Raw genomic sequence first — 25,679 nt, 5'->3', positions numbered from 1 at the left:
GGGGATCATTGTGTTCAGCATGGTGTTAATGGTATGCTCAGGAGAGTCAGTTTCCTGCTGCTGAGACCCCTCAGGAAGGCCTGGTTCCTACTCCTCTTTAGGTTAGGTTGTTCAACATTCCCTCCGATTCGCTGAGATAATCCCATAACTTCCCTTTTGATTTAAACTGGCCCAAATCAGATTGTCTTATTTAAAACCAAAGGACCTTAACTAATGCAATTTCCCCCATTGTCATTGTGAAACTACTTAGGCTTTCTCCACCTGGGGTTCATAATAGTCTACAAAGGACTAGATCAGGAAAGAGGGCCATAGGACTTAAGAAGCCTTCTCAAGGTGACCAAATTAGTGAGGCACCAGGCAGGACTCACCTAGGCAGTCTAGTCACAGACTCCTTTTCTTTTGACCACTAGCTCTTCTGAGAAAAGAGCTCTTAGTTTCTTCTGCGAAACCAAAGAGTTGATGTAGTATATTCAACATGCATCTTCAAGCTTACTCCAAAGAACTATTCTTAAAAGTTGGTTCCTGAGAGAACAATATGAAGACCAAACTTTGGTCATGAGGGCTTGACCAGGCATAGAGGTTACAGTATTTGGAAGTGAATTCTTGAAATAATCCTCCTGAGTATTTGTTCTATATCAGTGCTTTTAATAAACATTGAGTAACAATCTGTTCTAAGTTGTATTCAATGTTAGGAACCTGGAACGTGACTGTTTTCTTATTGCTAGCTAAATATACAGTCATATGCCTTCAAAGACGTTTATGCAGGAGCTTTATTTTGAGGAGGAAGTGAATAAAAAATCTAAGCGAATGCCTGTAGACAACTCAAAGAGTCTCCTTTGAAAGGTGTTTTGAATCTGCTTTTGTGAACAAATGAATGGACTTAAATTCTACTCTATGTGGCATGGCTGCAAAACCCGAGCACATCTGCAGGTGGTGTTGAGCTCAGAGGTTAGTCATATCTGTTCTGAGAACTCAAATCCACACCCAAAGCTTTGACCATCATATTCTCCATAGCTATGTTGGAAATACTCCATACCAATTCACTATTAAGACTTGGAAAGAAATTCAGAAGCTGATACTTTTGAGATTAATATTGCTTTCATGTACAGTAAGTTAAAAAGCGATAAACCCAGGCAATATCTGTGATTTGGCAAAACACGTTTTGAAGCAGGTCACCTTGCTTGCTGTGAAAGTGTAAATTAAATATTTGTCTACTTAATGTAGAAACAAAATAGTTAGTATCCATGTTATAACAGCAGCAGAGAAAGTAGGGAGGTGGGGCTTGCACTACAGATTGGTGGGAAAGGACACTCAGGAAGAAAGGAATATCACCCTTTGCCTTTTTCCTCTCTGTGACCTACATATGACTCATAAGACTTCTTCGAATGCTTTTCCTCCTAATTTAAACAATCGCCATTTCACATAGTACTGCAAAACGTTGTTGACTCAGCACAAGTTCTGCAAATATTTTCAGGAGAAGCAACTGCCCATCTTCCCCCATCCCATGCTTTTGTGTAACAGTAGCTTCGCATTTTATGAGGCTTGGATACAACACATTTTAAATACATTCCAAGCCAATTCAAATGTGATTCTACTTGCAAGTATCTTCTGGGATGGTGATGAAAAAAAAATTCAAAAAATCATGGAAATGGAGGCCGTTTTTACATGGAACATATTTTCTACAAGTTACCTTGCAGTTTTGTTCTTTTTTCTTCCTTATGTGTTTTTCTTTTTTTCTCTGCCTGGTATTGGTGCTCATAGTGAAAAAGTAACAAGCACAGAAGGAAATGTTAATGTGGTTTTAGAACTTGTGTTTTTTTCAACAGAAGCTTTAGGGTAAACAGAACTTTGTTCTCACTGAGCTAAATCTATAGAACATATTTTGATCTGATAGCAGTTTTGATCATAAACACAAATACAGATTTTAGATCGGAGGAAGATATTGGTAAAAAGCACTCAGTAGAATACATTCCACATTCTCAGAGAACTCAAAGAGAGATATTTTGTCCAGATCTTGTTCATCTGGTATTTAAGTACGTTTCCCTATAAACTCTGGGTGCCTTAGCACTGGCATGACAGTGAGTACAACTTCCCATGGAAGGCTGCTGACTCCCTCATTTTTTAGATACCTGCTCAAAGAACCTGCAGGGGGAGAGGGGGATGTCTTTGCTTCAGTGAGTCACAAGAAAGCATGACTATAGTTTAAAGCTTAAAAGAGAGACACAAAAGGTAAGAATACAGGTTATTTTAAAAGTAAAATTTCAAACATCTTTATAGAGAACTATAGATGATACTGTTCTCATGAGGCGCCAACTGAGTTTCATAAAGAGAAATGTGTGCAATAGCTCTAAAACGGTTACATTAGCTCACATCCTCCCAGAACTCCAATTCGAGTTGGAATTGCCCCTAAGACCAATTTTTCTCTTTTCATATTGTATCCTCCATTCCAAAAAAGTTTCTACAATTTTGTATTGCCAAGCAAGGTGTTTTTCACTCCTTGTCCCACAGATGTGAGATAATATCAGATGGGAGGAAAAATGAAACCAAGTGGTCTCTAGAAGTGGATATGATTTTTATAAGCATGTGAAATACAATATATATTTAACACAGCACAATTTTTTGAACTCACTTTTCAGCATAAGCTCACATAGGAGTTCAGGGTTGGATGATGTCATTTTGCTAGAGGGGAAAGTGACAAATGTGTTCATTGACACAAAGGTGCAAATGATAAAAAATGATTAGACTGACTTACTTTAATTCTGCCTTTTAAAAGATATGTATCAACATAAATGTGGGAAGAAAATAAAATATGCTGGATTATTTTACTCAAGAACATATCTTGGGATTCATTTTGAAGTAGATGAAGCTCTTTCTAGATAGGAAAAATATGAAGAAGAAAAGTAAGAGACATTTTGACTGATCATGCACTCAGTGTACAACTGTGTTTTCATAGTTGTTCAAAGGCAAACCTGTAATGTTAGAACAGAGAAAATACCAGCAATCTACATTGGCATTGGTGATTTACAACGATAGTCTCTGTACCATGCAGTCAAAACATTCTGTGGTGTGTGACTGCAGAAGATATTTTGGAAGACTGAATTTCCTCAGCTTAATGGTGACCTTGTAAGAGGTTGGAGCTTGGAAATTTTGTACAAATACTATTGTGATGAGAGCAAAATGCTGTGTCTATAGAATTAATCCATTGGTGCTCATCAAGTGAATATTACTGATGTGATGCCATGCTGCCTAATGGTTGTATCCTCATGGTAATAATGGTTATATTTAAGTTGAACTTTCCTACTCAGATTACATTTTGAAAATGCCTTGGGATTTAAGTGGTTTTCACAACTATCTCATCACTTGATCAATAGAAAACAAAGCATAAGTCCAAACTATCTATTTAGAAATAAGTGAGCATCTATTCACAGCTTAGCTACTCATCTCAATATGTGTCACTATCTTACATGTGGTGTAGGACATTCTATTTCTTTTCTATCAACTTCAATCCCTTTGTGAACTTGATTTGTTGACTTTACTCCTTGGGAATGCTCTCTAAACTTCCTATGAATTCAGGAAACCTGATATGAATTTCTGTACAGGCTATGAAATTGCCTCATAAAATACTCCAGATGGAAACAAAGCAGTTGGGTTTTAAAGGAGGAGTGGAGCAAGAAGTGAATTGGAATATTATAGTGTTCTTCCATAAGAGGTAGATCTTATGGTTCTTTGCATACTTTTGTGCATGTGTGACACATTTTATAGTGTGCTCATACCACCCCTATACAGAAGTTGATTGCAACAGGGTACAAAAGGCAACTTACAAGGTATCCCTTTCTGAACATATCATGATACATACTCTGGTTCACTTTGACTTAGAGATAAAATTGAATGTGCCCATAATCTGGCTACAGTTATTTAGAATTTTTCCTTTATCCTAAAATAACAACAAATAAGCTTGAATTTTTGACCGGTTTCGTATGTAAATCATCCCTTCGGATCACTGATTGACAAGCATAGACCAAAATTTATCAAGTAAATATGAAAAACAAAAGCAAAAAGTGAAATAAATAAAAAAGGATGAGGCATTCTGTAACATTTATTTATTTTAGTTATGATTTTTAGTTTTTGTGGGTACATAGTAGGTATACATATTTATTAGATGTTTTGATGCAGCCATACAACATATAATAATCACATCATGGAAAAATGGGGTATCCATCTCCTCAAGCATTTATCTATTTTGTTACAAACAACCCTATTATACTCCTTTAGCTGTTTAAAAATGTACAATTAAATCATTATTGACTATAGTTACACTGTAGTGCTATCAAATACTAGGCCTTATTCATTCATTATAATTTTTGTGCCCATTAATCATCCCCATACCCCCACCACTACCCTCTCCAGGCTCTGGTAACCATCCTTCTACTGTCTATCTCCATGGGTTCAATTGTTTTGATTTTTAGATTCCACAAATAAGTGAGAACATTCAATGCTTGCTTTTCTGTGCCTGGCTTATTTCACTTAATATAATCATGTCCAGTTTCATCCATGTTGCTGCAAATGACTGAATCTCATTCTTTTTTATGGCTGATACTACTCCATTGTGTGTAGGTATCCAGTTTTCTTTATTGATAGATCTGTTGATGGACACTGAGGTTGCTTCCAAATCTTGGCTATTGCAAACAGAGGTGCAACAAGCATGGGAGTGCAGATATTTATTCAATATACTAATCTCCTTTCTTTTGGGTATATCCCCAGCAGTGGGATTGCTGGATTGTATGGCAGCACTATTTTTAGTTTTTTGAGGAACTTCCAAACTGTTCTCCATAGTGGTTGTATTAATTTACATTCCCACCAAAAGGGTATGAAGATTCCCTTTTCTGCACATCCTCGTCAGCATTTGTTATTGTCTGTCATTTGGATATAAGCCATTTTAACTGGGTTGAGATGATATTGTAGTTTGGATTTGCACTTCTCTGATAATCAATGTTGTTGAGCACCTTTCCATATATCTGTCTGCCATTTGTGTGTCTTCTTTTGAAGACTGTATATTCAAATCTTTTGCCCATTTTTTGATCAGATTATTATAATTTTTCCTATAGAGTTGTTTGAGCCCTTTATATATTCTTGTTATTAATACCTTGTCAGATGGGTAGTTTGCAAATATTTCCTCCCATTCTGTGGGTTATTTTTTCACTTTGTTGATTGTTTCTTTTGCTGCGCAAAATCTTTTTTAACTTAATATGATCCTATTTGTCTATTTTTAATTAGATTGCTTGTGCTTATGGGTATTACTCAAGAAATCTTTTCCCAGACTGATGTCTTGGAGAGTTTCCCCCAAGTTTTCTTGTAGTATTTCACAGTTCGATGCCTTATATTTAAGTTTTTAACCCATTTTTATTTGATTTTTTTTATATAACAAGAAATAAGCATCTAGGTGCATTCTTCTGCATATGGATATTCAGTTTTCCCAACACCATTTATTGAAGAGAGTGTTTCTCCTCAATGTATGTCCTTGGCACCTTTGTCAAAAATAAGTTTCCTGTAGGTGTGTGGTTGTGTGGATTTGCGTCTGGGTTCTCTATTCTGTTCCATTGCTCTAGGTGTGTGTTTTGTTTTGTTTTGCCAGTACCATGTTGTTTTGGTTACTGTAGCTCTGTAGTATAATTTGACGTCAGGTAGTGTGATTGCTCCAGTTTTATTCTCTTTGCTTAGGATAGCTTTATTCTGGGTGTTTTGTGGTTCAATATAAATTTTAGGTTTGTTTTCTCTATTTCTCTGAAGAAAGCCACTGGTATTTTGATAGAGATTGCATTGAATTTGTAGATTGTTTTGGGTACTTTTGACATCTTAAAAATATTGATTCTTCTAATCCATGAACATGGAATATCTTTGCATTTTTTGTGTGTCCTCTTCTATTTATTTCATCAGTGTCTTACAGTTTTCATTAAAGAGATCTTTCACTTTTTGGGTTATGTTAATTCTTAGGTATTTAATTTGTGACTATTGTAAATGAGATTACCTTTTGTATTAGTCTGTTCTCACAATGCTATAAAGACATACCCAAGACTGGGTAATTTATAAAGGAAAGAGGTTTAATTGACTCACAGTCCTGCAGGGCTAGAAAAGCCTGAGGAAACTTACAATCATGGTGGAAGGGGAAGCAAACATGTCATTCTTCACATGACAGTAGGAAGGTGAATGAGATCCGAGTGAAGGGGAAGCCCCTTATAAAACCATCAGATCTCATGAGAACTTACTCACTATTACAAGAACAGCATGGGTGAGTGATATCATCCCCATGAATTAATTACCTCCCAGTGGGTCCCTCCCATGATACATGGGGACTATAGGAACTACAATTCAAGATGAGATTGGGTGGGGACACAGCCAAACCACATCATTTCACCCCTGGGCCTTCCCAAATCACATGTTCTCACATTTCAAAACACAATCATGCCTTTCCAACAGTCTCTCAAAATTTCAACTCATTCCAACATTAACCCAAAAAACCAAGTCTAAAGTCTTATCTGAGACAAGGCAAGTCCCTTCTGTGGGTGAGCATCAGCTGAGTTTGGTCCAGTCTTGCTTTCTGATATAACAAGGGCAGCACTGAGTCCAAAGCCTCACAATTTACTGAGTTCTCCCTCTCCCCATCTCCCAGAAATGCTCTCCACACCACACCACTGCTACCAGGGGTTGGCAGAGGGGTGATGTCAGTGATTCAAGACTATTTTTCCTGTGTCTTCAGTGACTCTTTCAGAGATATGAAGTTAAAACTAGGTCCTGTAAATGCTCCTCTCATTTTTGGTTCATATGAAAGTATGTGTGTGTGTGTGTGTGTGTGTAGATAGTTGTTAAATTGGTGTCCTTGTTGGGGGATGATTGTTAGACTCTTTTATTCTGACATCTTATACCACCTGGAGTCTCCACTCTAATTTTTAAATCTATCTCTAATTTTTAAATCCATATGTCTAAATCCAAAGCCTATGATGTTTATATCCTTAAAATATTTGGAACCCATTATTTTCTGTTAATTTTCATTGTCACTATTTGATTCAAGTTATCATTATTTCTTGTTTGGAACTCTGCAAATTAGTTTAGACTTTCTTTCCCTGATTCCTAGTCCTCTCTCCACTGCCACCAGAAGGATCCAGGCAGAAATGTATATCTCAGTAATTATCCCACCACCCAAAGCCATCAATGTTTCTTCTTCATTTTGTAATAAAATCACTCTTTGGCTTGGCACTGAAGACCATTTGTGACTTGTTCCCAGTCAACCTGTATATCATCAGATCTTGCCAATCTCTATTCTCACCTCAACCTGCAACTGATCCAAAATGTTTGCTATTCACTGGGCATATCATATTCACCATTGTTCTGGAGGCTTTCTATGAATAGATTTCTTTTCCCCAAAAGACAATTCTAGTGAAAAGACCCTTGTGTATGATGTATCTTCTTATTCCAAATATCATGTCATCCCAAGTCTTTTTCTGACTCTTCAGTTCACAACTTCTTGGTCACCCAGGGAGAATTAGAGAACTTGCCATGCTATAGTGGAGAGAACACGGGGTCTGAAGTCAGACAAATTTGGCTTGGATTACTCACTCACTCCACCATTATCTAGCAATGTGATCTTGATCAAGGTCCAAGATTTCTATGATCTCAATTTCTATTACTCCCAGAATAGTTGTCAAAATTAAAAAGAGATTTTGAGTAAAAATATTCAAACAATGCCTAGAATATGATAGGAATTCGATTCACATTTCCTTTACCTGTCACCTCTGTTTTGTGATAATATCCCTATAAAATCCCTGTTTTTATATCCCTATAATATATTTGTTATGTTGAATTGCATTCTTGGAATACAACATCCTTCAAGGCAAGGACTATTTAGTATTTATCTACATAAACCCAGTACCCCATGCAACGTCCACATTAAGTAGGTATTCAAAACATATGGGATGAATAAATCATAAACTGTTGCTCATATTTGTGCAAGAAGATATTAATTATTATGTCCTTGTGCCTATAAAAACATGTATGAAAAGTTCAATGTTTTATTAAAAATTATTTCATGGCTGGGTGTGATGGCTCACGCCTGTAATCCCAGCACTTTCGAAGGCCAAGCTTGGTGGATCACTTGAGGTCAGGGGTTTGAGACTAGCCTTGCCAACATGTTGAAACCCTGTTTCTAGTAAAAATGCAAAAAGTAGCTGGGTATGGTGGCACAAGCCTATAATGTCAGCTACTTGGGAGGCTGGAGCAGGAGAATTGCTTGAACCCAGGAGGTGGAGGCTGCAGTGAGCTAAGATCGTGCCACTGTACTCCATCCTGGGTGACAGAGTAAGACTCCATCTAAAAAAAAAAAAAAAAAAAAAAAAAACTATTTTATATGTGTTAGGGGAGGACATAGAGATTTAAAAGGTGATAGAAAACCTTAGTATCAGAATTGAGAATTAAAAATATATACTACAGGGGCGGAGCAAGATGGCCGAATAGGAACAGCTCCAGTCTCCAACTCCCAGCGCGAGCGACACAGAAGACCAGTGATTTCTGCATTTTCAACTGAGGTACTGGGTTCATCTCACTGGGGAGTGCTGGACGATTGGTGCTGGTCAGCTGCTGCAGCCCGACCAGCGAGAGCTGAAGCAGGGTGAGGCATTGCCTCACCTGGGAAGCACAAGGGGGAAGGGAATCCCTTTTCCTAGCCAGGGGAACTGAGACACACAACACCTGGAAAATCGGGTAACTCCCACCCCAATACTGCGCTTTAAGCAAACAGGCACACCAGGAGATCATATCCCACACCTGGCCGGGAGGGTCCCACACCCACGGAGCCTCCCTCATTGCTAGCACAGCAGTCTGTGATCTACCGGCAAGGCAGCAGTGAGGCTGGGGGAGGGGCGCCCGCCATTGCTGAGGCTTAAGTAGGTAAACAAAGCTGCTGGGAAGCTCGAGCTGGGTGGAGCTCACAGCAGCTCAAGGAAACCTGCCTGTCTCTGTAGACTCCACCTCTGGGGACAGGGCAATAACAAACACAGCCGAAACCTCTGCAGATGCAAACGACTCTGTCTGACAGCTTTGAAGAGAGCAGTGGATCTCCCAACACGGAGGTTGAGATCTGAGAAGGGACAGACTCCCTGCTCAAGTGGGTCCCTGACCCCTGAGTAGCCTAACTGGGAGACATCCCCCACTAGGGGCAGTCTGACACCCCACACCTCACAGGGTGGAGTACACCCCTGAGAGGAAGCTTCCAAAGCAAGAATCAGACAGGTACACTCGCTGTTCAGAAATATTCTATCTTCTGCAGCCTCTGCTGCTGATACCCAGGCAAACAGGATCTGGAGTGGACCTCAAGCAATCTCCAACAGACCTACAGCTGAGGGTCCTGACTGTTAGAAGGAAAACTATCAAACAGGAAGGACACCTACACCAAAACCCCATCAGTACATCACCATCATCAAAGACCAGAGGCAGATAAAACCACAAAGATGGGGGAAAAAGCAGGGCAGAAAAGCTGGAAATTCAAAAAATAAGAGCGCATCTCCCCCAGCAAAGGAGCGCAGCTCATCGCCAGCAACGGATCAAAGCTGGACGGAGAATGACTTTGACGAGAAGAGAGAAGAAGGCTTCAGTCCATCAAATTTCTCAGAGCTAAAGGAGGAATTACGTACCCAGCACAAAGAAACTAAAAATCTTGAAAAAAAAGTGGAAGAATTGATGGCTAGAGTAATTATTGCAGAGAAGGTCATAAATGAAATGAAAGAGATGAAAACCATGACACGAGAAATATGTGACAAATGCACAAGCTTCAGTAACCGACTCGATCAACTGGAAGAAAGAGTATCTGCGATTGAGGATCAAATGAATGAAATGAAGCGAGAAGAGAAACCAAAAGAAAAAAGAAGAAAAAGAAATGAACAAAGCCTGCAAGAAGTATGGGATTATGTAAAAAGACCAAATCTACGTCTGATTGGGGTGCCTGAAAGTGAGGGGGAAAATGGAACCAAGTTGGAAAACACTCTTCAGGATATCATCCAGGAGAACTTCCCCAACCTAGTAGGGCAGGCCAACATTCAAATTCAGGAAATACAGAGAACGCCACAAAGATACTCCTCGAGAAGAGCAACTCCAAGGCACATAATTGCGAGATTCACCAAAGTTGAAATGAAGGAAAAAAATCTTAAGGGCAGCCAGAGAGAAAGGTTGGGTTACCCACAAAGGGAAGCCCATCAGACTAACAGCAGATCTCTCAGCAGAAACTCTCCAAGCCCGAAGAGAGTGGGGGCCAATATTCAACATTCTTAAAGAAAAGAATTTTAAACCCAGAATTTCATATCCAGCCAAACTAAGTTTCATAAGTGAAGGAGAAATAAAATCCTTTACAGATAAGCAAATGCTTAGAGATTTTGTCACCACTAGACCTGCCTTACAAGAGACCCTGAAGGAAGCACTAAACATGGAAAGGAACAACCGGTACCAGCCATTGCAAAAACATGCCAAAATGTAAAGACCATCGAGCCTAGGAAGAAACTGCATCAACTAACGAGCAAAATAACCAGTTAATATCATAATGGCAGGATCAAGTTCACACATAACAATCTTAACCTTAAATGTAAATGGACTAAATGCTCCAATTAAAAGACACAGACTGGCAAACTGGATAAAGAGTCAAGACCCATCAGTCTGCTGTATTCAGGAGACCCATCTCACACGCAGAGACATACATAGGCTCAAAATAAAGGGATGGAGGAAGATTTACCAAGCAAATGGAGAACAAAAAAAAAGGGGGGTTGCAATACTAGTCTCTGATAAAACAGACTTTAAACCATCAAAAATCAAAAGAGACAAAGAAGTCCATTACATAATGGTTAAGGGATCAATTCAACAGGAAGAGCTAACTATCCTAAATATATATGCACCCAATACAGGAGCACCCAGATTCATAAAGCAAGTCCTTAGAGACTTACAAAGAGACTTAGACTCCCATACAATAATAATGGGAGACTTCAACACTCCACTGTCAACATTAGACAGATCAACGAGACAGAAAGTGAACAAGGATATCCAGGAATTGAACTCATCTCTGCAGCAAGCAGACCTAATAGACATCTATAGAACTCTCCACCCCAAATCAACAGAATATACATTCTTCTCAGCACCACATCATACTTACTCCAAAATTGACCACGTAATTGGAAGTAAAGCACTCCTCAGCAAATGTACAAGAACAGAAATTATAACAAACTGTCTCTCAGACCACAGTGCAATCAAACTAGAACTCAGGACTAAGAAACTCAATCAAAACCGCTCAACTACATGGAAACTGAACAACCTGCTCCTGAATGACTACTGGGTACATAACGAATGAAGGCAGAAATAAAGATGTTCTTTGAAACCAATGAGAACAAAGATACAACATACCAGAATCTCTGGGACACATTTAAAGCAGTGTGTAGAGGGAAATTTATAGCACTAAATGCCCACAAGAGAAAGCAGGAAAGATCTAAAATTGACACTCTAACATCGCAATTAAAAGAACTAGAGAAGCAAGAGCAAACACATTCGAAAGCTAGCAGAAGGCTAAAATAACTAAGATCAGAGCAGAACTGAAGGAGATAGAGACACAAAAAACTCTCCAAAAAATCAATGAATCCAGGAGTTGGTTTTTTGAAAAGATCAACAAAATTGACAGACCACTAGCAAGACTAATAAAGAAGAAAAGAGAGAAGAATCAAATCGACACAATTAAAAATGATAAAGGGGATATCACCACCGACCCCACAGAAATACAAACTACCATCAGAGAATACTATAAACACCTCTACGCAAATAAACTAGAAAATCTAGAAGAAATGGATAATTTCCTGGACACTTACACTCTTCCAAGACTAAACCAGGAAGAAGTTGAATCCCTGAATAGACCAATAGCAGGCTCTGAAATTGAGGCAATAATTAATAGCCTACCAACCAAAAAAAGTCCAGGACCAGATGGATTCACAGCTGAATTCTACCAGAGATACAAGGAGGAGTTGGTACCATTCCTTCTGAAACTATTCCAATCAACAGAAAAAGAGGGAATCCTCCCTAACTCATTTTATGAGGCCAACATCATCCTGATACCAAAGCCTGGCAGAGACACAACAAAAAAAGAGAATTTTAGACCAATATCCCTGATGAACATCGATGCAAAAATCCTCAATAAAATACTGGCAACCCGGATTCAGCAACACATCAAAAAGCTTATCCACCATGATCAAGTGGGCTTCATCCCTGGGATGCAAGGCTGGTTCAACATTTGCAAATCAATAAACATAATCCAGCATATAAACAGAACCAAAGACAAGAACCACATGATTATCTCAATAGATGCAGAAAAGGCTTTTGACAAAATTCAACAGCCCTTCATTCTAAAAACGCTCAATAAATTCGGTATTGATGGAACGTACCTCAAAATCAGAAGAGCTATTTATGACAAACCCACAGCCAATATCATACTGAATGGGCAAAAACTGGAAAACTTCCCTTTGAAAACTGGCACAAGACAGGGATGCCCTCTCTCACCACTCCTATTCAACATAGTGTTGGAAGTTCTGGCTAGGGCCATTAGGCAAGAGAAAGAAATCAAGGGTATTCAGTTAGGAAAAAAAGAAGTCAAACTGTCCCTGTTTGCAGATGACATGATTGTATATTTAGAAAACCCCATTGTCTCAGCCCAAAATCTCCTTAAGCTGATAAGCAACTTCAGCAAAGTCTCAGGATACAAAATTAATGTGCAAAAATCACAAGCATTCTTATACACCAATAACAGACAAACAGAGAGCCAAATCAGGAATGAACTTCCATTCACAATTGCTTCAAAGAGAATGAAATACCTAGGAATCCAACTTACAAGGGATGTAAAGGACCTCTTCAAGGAGAACTACAAACCACTGCTCAGTGAAATAAAAGAGGACACAAACAAATGGAAGAACATACCATGCTCATGGATAGGAAGAATCAATATCATGAAAATGGCCATACTGCCCAAGGTAATTTATAGATTCAATGCCATCCCCATCAAGCTACCAATGAGTTTCTTCACAGAATTGGAAAAAACTGCTTTAAAGTTCATATGGAACCAAAAAAGACCCCGCATTGCCAAGACAATCCTAAGTCAAAAGAACAAAGCTGGAGGCATCACGCTACCTGACTTCAAACTATACTACAAGGCTACAGTAACCAAAACAGCATGGTACTGGTACCAAAACAGAGATATAGACCAATGGAACAGAACAGAGTCCTCAGAAATAATACCACACATCTACAGCCATCTGATCTTTGACAAACCTGAGAGAAACAAGAAATGGGGAAAGGATTCCCTATTTAATAAATGGTGCTGGGAAAATTGGCTAGCCATAAGTAGAAAGCTGAAACTGGATCCTTTCCTTACTCCTTATACGAAAATTAATTCAAGATGGATTAGAGACTTAAATGTTAGACCTAATACCATAAAAATCCTAGAGGAAAACCTAGGTAGTACCATTCAGAACATAGGCATGGGCAAAGACTTCATGTCTAAAACACCAAAAGCAACGGCAGCAAAAGCCAAAATTGACAAATGGGATCTCATTAAACTAAAGAGCTTCTGCACAGCAAAAGAAACTACCATCAGAGTGAACAGGCAACCTACAGAATGGGAGAAAATTTTTGCAATCTACTCGTCTGACAAAGGGCTAATATCCAGAACCTACAAAGAACTCAAACAAATTTACAAGAAAAAAACAAACAACCCCATCAAAAAGTGGGCAAAGGATATGAACAGACATTTCTCAAAAGAAGACATTCATACAGCCAACAGACACATGAAAAAATGCTCATCATCACTGGCCATCAGAGAAATGAAAATCAAAACCACAATGAGATACCACCTCACACCAGTTAGAATGGCGATCATTAAAAAGTCAGGAAACAACAGGTGCTGGAGGGGATGTGGAGAAATAGGAACACTTTTACACTGTTGGTGGGATTGTAAACTAGTTCAACCATTATGGAAAACAGTATGGTGATTCCTCAAGGATCTAGAACTAGATGTACCATATGACCCAGCCATCCCATTACTGGGTATATACCCAAAGGATTATAAATTATGCTGCTATAAAGACACATGCACACGTATGTTTATTGCAGCACTATTCACAATAGCAAAGACTTGGAATCAACCCAAATGTCCATCAGTGACAGACTGGATTAAGAAAATGTGGCACATATACACCATGGAATACTATGCAGCCATCAAAAAGGATGAGTTTGTGTCCTTTGTAGGGACATGGATGCAGCTGGAAACCATCATTCTTAGCAAACTATCACAAGAACAGAAAACCAAACACCGCATGTTCTCACTCATAGGTGGGAACTGAACAATGAGATCACTTGGACTCAGGAAGGGGAACATCACACACAGGGGCCTATCATGGGGAGGGGGGAGGGGGGAGGGATTGCATTGGGAGTTATACCTGATGTAAATGACGAGTTGATGGATGCAGCACGCCAACATGGCACAAGTATACATATGTAACAAACCTGCACGTTATGCACATGTACCCTACAACTTAAAGTATAATAATAATAAATAAATTTAAAAAAATATATATATATACATATATACTACAAACCACTTATTTGGTTCCCCAAAATATACCCAAATTAATGTCCCCCATGACGTCTGTAAAGTCAGGTAGCTGATAAGAACAAGCCTATCCCTTGTTCTTAATCTCATTTTCTTGTAAAGAGTAAAAATAGAAAACAAAGCACACTCCACTGATAAGGGTTGAAATGTATTATTGAAATAAATGTGTGATTGATAGAAAAGGTTGTGACTATTTAATCTACCAAAGCTCATCAAATTTACGATGAGCAATTGTAAAACCAGACATATAAGGTGCTCAATCAAAACAAAAATTGCTTGGAAAGGCTTTTTTATACTAAGTATTGCTAAAATGGAAGACACAAACCATATAATATACTTTTAATGAGTTAATGAGTAGTAACTAAACAAAAAGTCAAGAATCAGGACTAGTGTTCATTCAGCTATTCATTTAAAACATCAATCAATCAATATTTATTGAGTATCTGCTATATTCAGGCAATGATAGAGTTGGAAGATAAATGTTTGAAGAAGGCATGGGCATTCCTTTCACAGAGCTATGTTCTAAGGTGGAGATAGACAATAAGCTAGCAAACAAATAAGTGAACACTATAACTGAAGGTTGTAAAAAGTATTTTATAAGACAAAAAGTGCTATTTTAGATATAAAGTGGGAAAAATTTACTTTATAGTAAGCATCTCTGACAAGTTGACTTTTAAGCTGATACCTGAATAAACCAGTCATGATAATTGTGCTGGTGACAGGGTATGTTTTTCATGTCTTAGACATAGCACAGACTGAGTCTTCAAACTGGGAAAAACTATAATGTTCTAGGGATGGCCACAGGCCACTGTACTTGGAGAATAATGAGCAAGGGGCAGGATGGTACCAGATGAAGTTAGAGAGTTGTGTAGGGGCCAGTTATGCAGGACCTGGCAGGTTATGGCAAGAAGATAGGTTTTATTTTAGGTACAATGAAAAGAAGTTGAATGTTTTAATCAGAGGAGTAATATATTTAATTTTTGTTTCAAAGAGATCACTCTGACTTCATGGGGGATGAGCAAGAAAGGAAGCAGGAGATCAGGCATAAATGAAGGATTGGACAGAAAAGTGTGATAGGGAGAGGCAGAAGAGCCAATGGATTCAAGATACTCTTGGAAGTAACAGACAATAGTTGCTGCTGAGAGGGATATAGGAATGGGAGATTGGCTGGAGCCACAGAATGGATGGTAAGACCATTTACGGAGGCAGAGAAGTCAAGAAGAGCAAGACTTGGAGCTAGAGAATGGAACAGGAGAGTTCTGTTTTGGCCATGTTAAGATTGAGAAGTTTATGAATTGTCCAATTTTATATACAAGAAATAAGGAACTGACAGAAGTGGGTCTGAATAAAAAGCAAAAAGTTCCAATATCAGGCTATAGAGGAGCCATCAAAGGACTCTTAGAAGCAGAAAGTCATGAAAAGTGTCACTGCAGAATCCAAAAAAGGTGACTAGTTCAATAAGAAAGAAAAGTGAGAGAAAGCCAGACCTCTACTCAGTACTAGTGTTAATTATATTCTTCTGACCTGTAAACAACTCATGTTGCATAAAAAAGGGAACTAAGGAACTTTTTGAATGATCAGTGTTATGTATGATCAGCAAGCAGAAGGAGAGATGATTGGAGATATCACATCCTTTTAAAAAAAACTCTTGAAGAGGAGTAAGAGTCAACTACTTTTAGAAAACTCTTAATAGATTAGAGAAAATGTCCTTGTTAATCACTGCAACATTAAGACTGTTGAATTAAACTGCATAAATAGTAATATTGATAATAGAGATCTTTTCACCGATTGACTTTGTTAAAGTATTAGAGATTCAGTCTTTGGTCAGATGTCTAGGGGTGAATCTAAGTTACCCAACAAGTCATTTCAAATATCACAGTCTTGCTGACAGATGGGGTTTAAGCATTTCTCATAAAAAGCTGCCAGAGCTGACTTCTGAAACTACTAAACCTTTTGCTAAACATTTACTTCTGGCAGTAACTGTGCTTTTGTGAGCCTGGGGCTAAATTTCTGGAACATGAGATGCAAAGGCAGCAGAAAGACAAACAACATCAAACTATACCTTCAGAATTCACTGTGATGATTCTCAAATCACACTTTTGATGATAATTAAGCTGAGGCACACTGGCAAAGTGACTTGCCTGAGGTCGTATAGACAATTCCAAGCCAAGGTAGACCCAGTGGTTTCTGATTCCTAGTCTTGAACTGTAAACACCCAATCAGTTTAATTATTAAAATACAATTGCTACCATATGGAAGAAAAACCTAGGGGACTCAGATATCCTCTGCCTGAGTCATTAACTCTGAATAATTATTTCTTGTGATCAGGCAACCAAAAAGGAGAGAATACCTTTTGTTTTTAAAAAGATTTGGTTTTAAAAATTAACCTGTCTCTTCACAAGTTGTTAAAATCGACATAGCTCTTTCTAATAGACAAGACATTTTCTTCAGACAAGAGGTGGTAAAATTGTTGTCAGTGTACTTGGCAACTCTTCCTAAGACTATTTAGAACTTTGCCAAAAAGGCAAAACGTGTTGAAATGAAAGAGTTGCTTCAATTCACTGACCCAAGATGGTTATTTCACTGCAGAGTATTTGAGGTATAAGAACAATACAATTTACAATGAAAATCTTTAATCTTGATTCAAACAAAAAATGTCGAATGGGTCAATTTTCTCCCCTAGGGTAGGAGACACCTGGTTATTGTAAGGTTATTGAAGACACCCTCAAAAGGCTGAGCTGTGAAAGGAGCAATCAATTTTTTTCCCTGTCAATTTTGGAACAGTTGTGCATAGTAACATAGACTTCATTACACAACCAGGCTTGGATCTACCCAGCAAGTCCAAGGAATTCCATGATTCTAGGTGGATGGACAAAGTTTCCAGGCTATCACTAGTGAGGCCAAATTTAAGCTAGGGCCCTAGATGTCAGCTGCTTCTGCTTTCCACAGTCATTTACAAGAAAACACAGAATAAGCTTTGGTTTCTCAGGTTCTTGGATGACTACTGGTGGGGCTAACTAACACAACTATTATAGGAACGAGAGGGGAAATTTTAGGTCCAGATTGTGTAGGGCTCAGAGTGTCTTGCTAAGTTGTCACACTAAGATATCTCTGTATGTACTGGAGGAACATGGGAAGCTTTCAAGCAGAGAGTAACATAATCAAATTTTGTGTAGGAAAGTCCATCTAGTAGTGACATTCTGGCGAATTAAAAACGGGGAAATGCTAGGTCAGATAACTAAACCTTGGATGTGAAAGACCACATCTGACCTCAAAGATGACTAGATCTGGGGACACTAGTGTGTTCAATTCCTGCCACCTCCTACTCTTCCTCCCTTCATGAAAGAGCTCTATGTCCTCCTACAGTAGACAGGCAGATGTGGGAGAACAGGGCAGTGGAACATGTCTACTGAATGTTGCGGTCTCACATTTTCACAGTTTCACAATCAAAAAGGAAAAAAGCCTTCTTCCCATACTTCTGTTTTGAAACCTGTGGGAAGGAATCCCATTGTTTTGGTATGTGAGGTGGTCACCGTCAATGTGTCACTCTGGACAGAGAGTTAGTGCTTGAACTATCTATTGAACCTGAGGAGTAAAGGATGACAGGCAAAGAGGAACTTCCCTCAGAAACAGTCAATCCTCTTGCCAGAATAACGAAAGAAGAAATCATCATAGGTATCTGTTGTAGCTACCATTTGAACTTGTATGTGAAAAAGAGGGGAAAGTCAAAGATCACTTATGCTTAGTTCCTAAGTGACAAAGAGGCTGAAAGTACCTCCAAGCAAGGTGCATTAGGGGAGGGAAAAAAAGGGGGGAAAAAAGATAAAGTGAGTGATAAATATAAAATTGAAAAATGTTGAATGCGACTGCTAAACTGGACAGTCACATTTGCTAAAAGGAAATAGCAATGAGGATCTGGAATTCAGAGAAGTTGGTAGAGTGAGAGATTTGGAGAAAAGAAAGATAAAGTTTAAGTTATGAAAGTACATGAAATCACTTCAGCAGAAAATGTGAGAAAAGACATGCGTTTATATTAAAGGGTTTATAAAAGAAGAAGATTTGTGACTACAGCAAAATACCACAAAAGGCAAAAGAAAAAGTAAATTCAGTGTCAGAAAACTTGCTTCACCTGACTGAATGCAGCAGAAGCTGGGGAAAATTAGAAATATTGAACAATAATATAAATGTAGTAACTAGAAAGGCTATTGTAATTCAACAGAGCAATTGTAGTAGGTAAGGTGAGTTGAAAGCTAGATAGCTTTTGTTTAAGAAAAGGCTGAGAAATGAAGCAGAGGAGAGAGTGAGTTTAATGTATTCTTTCAAGATATTTATCATAATTTACATAGGTTTATATTTTGGGGTGAAAAATAACTTGAGGTTAAATCTCAAATATTACCAAGTTCTTCCAAAAATGAAAGAAATAATAAGAACAGGTCTAGTCTGCAACAATAGAAAATTTTAATTCTGCAATAAGTAGTTGAACAATACTAGGGTACATATCACAAGTAAATAATATGGACAAGAAAAATCTACTTGTAGATTTAAATTGACAGGCTTATTATTTACATTAAAGAATTTATCAGATAATTATAACTTTTTTCTTTTCTTTTCTGTGGACACTTTATTTAATTTTAGACTCTGGGTGCATGTGCCGGTTTGTTATATGGGTATACTGCTTAATGCCAACGTTTAGACTTCTAGTGAACCCATCACCAAAATAGTGAACATTGTGGTCAATAGGTAGTTTTTCAACACTCACCCCCTCCCCATACTCCTCCCTTTTGGAGTCCCGAGTGTCTATTATTTCCATATTTATGTCCATGTGTACTCTTTGTTTAGCTTCCACTTATAAATGAGAATATGAGTTATTTGATTTTCTGTTTCTGAATTATTTCCCTTAGGATAGTGGCCTCCAGCTCCATCCATATTGCCGTGAAGGACATTTTTTCATTATTTTTATGGCTGCATAGTATTCCATGGTGTATATACCATATATTCTTTAGCTAATCAATCATTGGTGGACACTTAGCTTGATTCCATTACTTTGCCATTGTGAGTCATGGAATAATATCACAATAGTATTGTGATAAACATATGAGTGCTGGTGTCTTGATGAAATGATGTCATTTCCTTTGGGTGAATACCTAGTAGTGGGATTGCTGGACCAAATGGCAGTTCTAATTTTAGTTCTTTAAGAACTCTTCATACTGTTTTCCATAGGGATTGAACTAATTTACATTCCCACCAAGAGTGTATAAACATTCCCTTTTCTCTGCATCATCCCCAACATCTGTTATTATTAATTTTTTTTTTTTTTACTTTTTAATAATAGTCATTCTGACTGGCATAAGTTGGTATCCTATTGTGATTTTAATTTGCATTTTACTGGTGATTAGTAATGTTGAGTATTATTTTCACATGTTTGTTGACCACTTGTATGTCTTCTTTTTGATAAGGGTCTGTCCATGTTCTTTGCCCACATTTTAATAGGGTTATTTGTTGTTGTTAGTTTGTTGAGTTCCTAGGAGATTATGGATATTAGTCCTTTCTCAGACGCACAGTTTGCAAAATTTTTTTTCCCATTCTGTAAGTTGTCTGTGTAGAATGTTGATTTTGTTTTCTTAAGTCCCATTTGTCTACGTTTGTTTTTGTTGCATTTGCTTATGAGGTCTTAGTAATAAATTCCTAGGTCACTGTTCAGAAGAATTTTTCCTAGGTCTTCTTTTAGGATTTTTATAATTTCACGTCTCACAATTGAGTCTTTAATCTATCTTGAGTTAATATTTGTATATAGAGTGGGACAGAGGTCCAGTTTAATTCTTCTGCATGTGAGTAGCCAGTTTTCTCAGCACTATTTTTTGAATAGGGTGTTCTTTGAACATTGTTTATTTGTGTCAATTTTGTGAAGATCAGTTGGTTGTAGGTAAATGGCTTTACTTCCGGGTTCCTATTCTGTTCCAGTGATCTATGTGTTTATTTTTATATCAGTGCTATGCTGTTTTGGTTACAATAGACTTGTAGTATAGTTTGAAGTCACATAATGTGATGCCTCTAGCTTTGTTTGGGTTATTCAGGGTCTTTTTTGGCTCCATATGAATTTTTGAATTATTTATTCTAATTCTGTGAAAAATGATTTTGGTAATTTGATAGAAACAGCATTCAATCTGTAGATTCCTTTGGGCAGTATAGTCATTTTAGTGATATTGTTTCTTCCTATCCATGAGCGTGGAATGTTTTTACATTTGCTTGTGTCATCTACAATATCTTTCATCAATGTTTTTCAGTTTTTCTTGTAGAGATCTTTCACATCCTTAGTTAAATGTACTTGTAGGTATTTTATTTTTTTGCGTGTGGCTGTTGTAAATTGGATTGAGCTTCTGATTTGGTTCTCAGCTTGAATGTTGGTGTATTGAAATGCAGCTGATTTTTGAGCATTAATTTTGTATCCTGAAACTTTACTGAGATCATTTATCAGGTTTAGGAGTTTTTTTGGAGGAATCTTTAGAATTGCCTAGGTATAAGATCATATCATCAGCGAACAGAGATAATTTGACTTCCTCTTGTCCAATTTGGACACCTTTCCTTCTTTTGACTGATTGCTGTGGCCAGGACTTCCAGTACTATGTTGAATAGGAGTGATTGAGAGTAAATTTTCTCATCTTGTTCTAGTTTTTAGGGGAAAATGCTCTCAATTTTCCCCATTAAACATAGTGTTGGCTGTGGGCTTAGGAACTATACTGCCCATAGTAATCTACAGATTCAATGTAATTCTTATGAAATTACCAAATCACTTTTCACAGAATTAGAATTATATATATCTTTATATTTCGAGGTATGTTTGATGCCTCATTTGTTGAGGACTTTTATCATGAAGGGATCTTGAATTTTATTGAATGCTTTTTCTGCAACTGGTGAGATGATAATATGGTTTTTGTTTGTAATTCTGTTTCACATTTATAGATTTGTATATATTGAACCATCCTTACATCCCTGGAATAAAGCTAACTTGATTGTGATGAATTCTTTTTGATGTGCTGCAGAATTTGGTTTGCTAGTAGTTTGTTAAGGATTTTTGTGTCTATGTTCATCAGGTGATTTTGCCTGTAGTTTTCCTTTTTTGTTGCTGTGTCCTTGCCAGATTTTGGTATGAGGATGATACTGGTTTCATAGAATGTTTTAAGGAGGAATAACTCTTCCTGGATTTTCTGAATAATTTTAGTAGTTTGGTACCAGATTTTCTTTTTGTGTGGTAGACTATGGGTATGAATGCATCTGGTCCTGGGTTTTTTCTTGTTGGCAGATTTTTTTTTTTGTTTCTCATTCAATTTCAATTTTTTTCTGGTTTAATCTGGGGAGGTTGTATATTTTCAGTAATGTATCCATTTTCTATAGGTTTTCTAGTTTATGCACATAGAGGTGTTCATAGTAGTCTAGAAACTAAGATGATCTTTTGTATTTCTCTGGTATCAGTTGTAGTATCACCTTATCATTTCCGATTGTGTTTAGTTGAATCTTCTCGTCTTTTTTGTCATCATTTTAAATTAAGAACCAACTTTTTGTTTTGTTGATCCTTTGTATAATTTCTTTGCTCTTCATTTCCTTTAGTTCTGTTCTGATCTTTTTAAATTATTTTCTTCTGCTGGCTTTGAGTTTGTTTTTTTCTTGTTTTGTAGTTCCTTGAAGTGCAATATTAGGTGGTTAATTTGAGATCTTTTTATCTTTTTGATGTAGTAATTTAGCACCACAAATTTTTGTCTTTACACTGCTTTGGAGATTTTAGTTTGTTATGTCTCTATTTTCATTGTTTTCAATTTTTTTTTTTAAATTTATGCCTAAATTTATTTGTTTACCCCAAAATTTCTCAGGGGCAAGTTTTTTAGTTTCCATGTACTTGTGTGGTTTTGAGAATTCCTGTTTGCCTGAAGTTGTGAGAGCAGAGGGGCTCACTGACAATTTGGTGGTCAGCAGATTGTCAAGAAAGTGAGGAGAGCAGAGAAGCACCCCCATCTACCTTTCCATTGGGGTTGATCTCTGCCAGACTCTTGCTGCTTTCCTTTTCTGTGCCCCAGCTTCTTCCCATGGGCTCTCCAACAGGTCCTGTCTCTCTTCCCTCATTTGGAACCTAAACATTCACCTGTAACTTTAGTCTTTCTGAATACAACTAGCATCTGACTTCCCTAGTTAACCATCTTGAAAAACATTTAAAAAAACAATTTTTCAGAAAAAAAAATATGCTCAGTGTATAAACCCTTTGCTTGTCTGGAGAATTTGCTTCTGTTGGAGTCTTGGCTGGAGATGGGGTACATTAGTTAGCTGAGGCTGATGTAACAAAGTACCACAACCTGGATGGCTTAAACAAAAGAAATGTCTTACTTCTGGAGGACAGAAGTCTAAGACCAAGGCACTGGCAGGATTGGGTTCTGTGGGCCTTCTGAGGGCTATGAGGAAGACTCTGTTCCATGCTTCTACCCCAACTTCTGGTGGTTTGCTGACTATCTTTTGAATTCTTCGGTTTGCCCAGTTTCGGATATGTCTTTATGAGCAGCGTAGAAATGGACCAATACACTGCCCTTCTTTGTCTTTTTATTAACTGTTACTGGTTTAAAATCTGTTTTATCTGATAAAAGAATAGCAACCCCAGCTCTGTGCTGTTTTCCATTTGCATGATGTATCTTTCTTCACCCCTTTACGTTGAGCTTGAGGGTGTCCTTACAGATTAGGTGGGTCTCTTGTAGCAGTAGATGATTGGGTCTCTCTTTGTTTTTCGCTTATTATCCAATTTGCCAATCTATATATTTTAAGTGCAGCATTTAGACTGTTTACATTCAAAGGTAATATTGATATGTGAGACTTTGCTTCTGTCATAGTTTGTTAGGTAGTTACTTTGAATCACCCAATCTCTGCCTTAATATTCACATGGAATTCACCCTGTGTGCTTGTCTGTCTCCAAATTTCCCCTTTAATAAGGACGTGCATCATATTGAATTAAGAGCCCACCTTACTCAAGCACGACCTCATCTAAACTATTATTATATATAAATATGTCTCTAATGACCCTATTTCCAAAGGTCACATTCTAAAGTACTTAGGATTAGGACTGCAACAAACAGATGTTGTCAATACACAATTGAATGCATAAGACTTTGAGGCTTTGCTTCCAATATGGGATTGATATCCCCAAACCCATATGAAGTGTCTTCTCTCTGAGACTTTTAGCCTGAATCTACTAATGTGAAGGAGGAGAGTTAGCTGCTGTGGCAGATGCTATTTTGCTAATGTTCCATAGAAGAGAAGGCAGTGAGGTTGAAAGTTGAGGGGCTCAGTGGGGAGGATACAGTTGTGGTTGCACCAGGGATAGCATTTTAATTTTGTCTGGGTTCTTGATGACCTACATTCCCTTGGTTCCTTCCTATTCTTTTAGCTTTATTTGCCCACATGTCTCCAAAATTTTGAGTTGTTTAATAACTTCCCAGTGAAAGTCCTGTTTGGCTCCAGTTAGCCAGAGTTAGTTTCTGTTGTGTATAAGCAATAAACTTGTCAAGTGCACATAGTTCATGATATTTTATATCTTTTGGATTCATCCTACATTAAAAAGTAAGAAAATAATTCAATTGCATAAATCAGAAAATTCTTTAATTAGACCTTTAAGGTTAAACAGCCATTACGATGAACAAATTCCATGGTACTGGAAATAATATGGTTTTGTTTCTAATTGAGTTTAAGGTAACTAGCTTCAATCTGAGTAAATGAGACCTATATTATGATTAAATTATATATATCATTGAATTCAATTCAACTGACTTCATTATCAGGTAACTTCAGGTATAGTTACTGTTTTTTGTTTTTTTCTTATAATTTAAAAAATACTTTCAAGTTTTTGCTTAAAAGTATTTGTCTTCTCATCAATTAATAATTTAAATCCCAGATCCCACATTAAAGTGCAAATACTCAGTATTTTATTTTATTCAAAATTTTTATTACAAAAAGCAGTTTTATTTAGAAAGATCGAAATGATTGTAAGCTAACTAGAATAGCTAGGTTACACAAGAAAGGACTCTTTAACATTCCCTCTTTGATGTCCTCTAAGATTTAGATCCCATTTATTTGTGCTTTGTTCTTGTTTTAGACCTCTAACTTCAGACTTCAGTTAAGCAGAAACATGGCTTACAGTATTTTAAATTTAAGTTTCTTCATATTAATAAAAAAGTTATAGCATGTGATAACTAAAAATAAAAAAGAACACATGAAATTTCTATAGTATTTGAAAATAGCATCTCTATTTATCTACTATATATTTTTCAGAGATAACACTAAGTTAATTAGGGCTTATGAGACACATTTACAATTATAATGCAGTGATTCAAAAATTAACTACATTTATGTTAAAACATCTTTTTCTCCCATACAGAAAAGGCGCTATTGAAGAATTATGCTACTATTCCTTGCTGAGATGGATGAGGGAAGGAAAAACATAATCTTATTAACTTTTAAAATTATACTTCATTTATGAGGTAAGGAATTTATGAAATGAAACACTAAGCATCATATTTCAGGTCAATTTTGTGATATAAATCAGTTGTATTTATAGATTCAAAGCTAAGCTTGAAAAAAGTCTCAGAAGCTAAGGGGTTGATGACCCTATAAACTGTAAAATGTGTTAACACCAATAAATTCTGCTCCCTCAGTTCAAAGGGCATTTGATTATACTCTGCACTGTCAGTGCTACTCACATCGGAGCTCATCTCGGGATGATAAACAAGGCAGGCCTGTAATGTATACCAGAGAATGACAAGATGCACCTGTCCCTACAAGTTTTGAGACAAAACAGTAGGCACTCACAGACAGCTGTGAGAAAGTCTACTCATAGGCTCACCAACAGGCAAGAAGAAACACCCGCAGCCAGTTTAGACTACAACATCATAATGTTTGCATTGGTATATCTTTTATTTTTCTGAGATTATTTTGAATAGAAAATTATGTTGGCTAAAATCTAATAGTAAAATTC

At 37.3% G+C, this 25,679-nt stretch overlaps 1 long non-coding RNA gene across 1 annotated transcript in view; it reads left to right on the top strand.

The window, feature by feature from the left end:
- The window catches only part of LOC135970812 (uncharacterized), a 43,364-nt gene extending 18,179 nt beyond the window's left edge, over positions 1-25,185 (top strand). Inside the window, exon 3 of the long non-coding RNA XR_010586661.1 lies at positions 25,083-25,185. This is a non-coding gene — a long non-coding RNA (uncharacterized lncRNA). The remainder of the gene's footprint in view (positions 1-25,082) is intronic.
- Positions 25,186-25,679: the final 494 nt, after the last annotated feature.

Source organism: Macaca fascicularis, chromosome 5 (genome assembly GCF_037993035.2).
Source record: "Macaca fascicularis isolate 582-1 chromosome 5, T2T-MFA8v1.1".
Lineage (NCBI taxonomy): Eukaryota > Metazoa > Chordata > Mammalia > Primates > Cercopithecidae > Macaca > Macaca fascicularis.
The sequence above is the reverse complement of the archived record's forward strand: the minus strand, read 5'-3'. Positions and strand labels throughout refer to the sequence as shown.